Here is a 1052-nt window from a genome sequence, read left to right on the forward strand (position 1 = left end):
GATAGGAAACGTCCTATAGACGTATTGCAGATGAGCAAACCCTCTGAAAATATATGTCTTGCAGACTTCTTCTTGATGTACACGTGCTATCAGGGCGGCTCCATGAATATTTCAGGATGCAGTGGTAGCAGAGATCCATTACGTCTGATTAGGGACTTGATTGCAGTTTCCACAACATAAAAGTTTTTTTTATATTTGTATATGTAAATAAAATACTTGAAAATCAATGCACTTCATCTTGTGCTTTTCAGACAAAATAACTGGCCTTTGGTACTATTTGTTGTTGCACAATGTAGAGACCGTCTCCTGTTCAGACACTTATTTAGTTGGATTGCTGTCAGTTAGATTTAAGTGCCCCTGGCATCAAAGGCCCCATGATCTCCTTGATGTCTCAAAGCCTCTGGAGTCTCTTGTGACCACCTGGCTCTTTACGGTCATTTCACTCTGTTCAGACAAAATAGTTTTGGTTTGGTGAAGCCATGTTGTATCCAAGAAAATGGATACTTGTTTCTTTTATAGAAATTTTGGTGATATGGTCTGATATGATCTAAAATAACAGTTTTAATTTAAGCCTGCTAAAGAGTTTACAAGCTTGAATGTCTTGTCCAGAAGGACTATGGGACAAGGAGAGCTCTGGAATCAGGTATCATCATCAATAATTACCTGTTTTCACACTCAGGAAATTACTTTTTCCCTGTGCCACACCTGCTTAAAGCTAAATAATAGATGGGGGGCTGCAACAGAAACTGAGACTCATTGTCTCCAAGGTAGCCAACCAAATGTATCATGTGACCTGACCAGGTAAATAATAGGCCAGAGTAGAGGCCGAGCAATCAGATAAGCCTAACTGGGAAACTTTCAGAGTTAAATAATACAACCAAAGTTGTTTCCAAAATTTTATGTTTTGTAAATAATCTGAATTGGAAATCATTAATAATTAAAGTACAACAGGTTACATGTGTTTGTCATTTATGTGGATCAGACTGGTTTGATTTTGTTTATGCACAGGATGACATGAGTCTCATCTACAAAGACAATATTTTGTAAGATTT

This window comes from Sinocyclocheilus grahami, unplaced genomic scaffold (assembly GCF_001515645.1).
Source record: "Sinocyclocheilus grahami isolate Dianchi unplaced genomic scaffold, SAMN03320097.WGS_v1.1 scaffold9602.1, whole genome shotgun sequence".
NCBI lineage: Eukaryota > Metazoa > Chordata > Actinopteri > Cypriniformes > Cyprinidae > Sinocyclocheilus > Sinocyclocheilus grahami.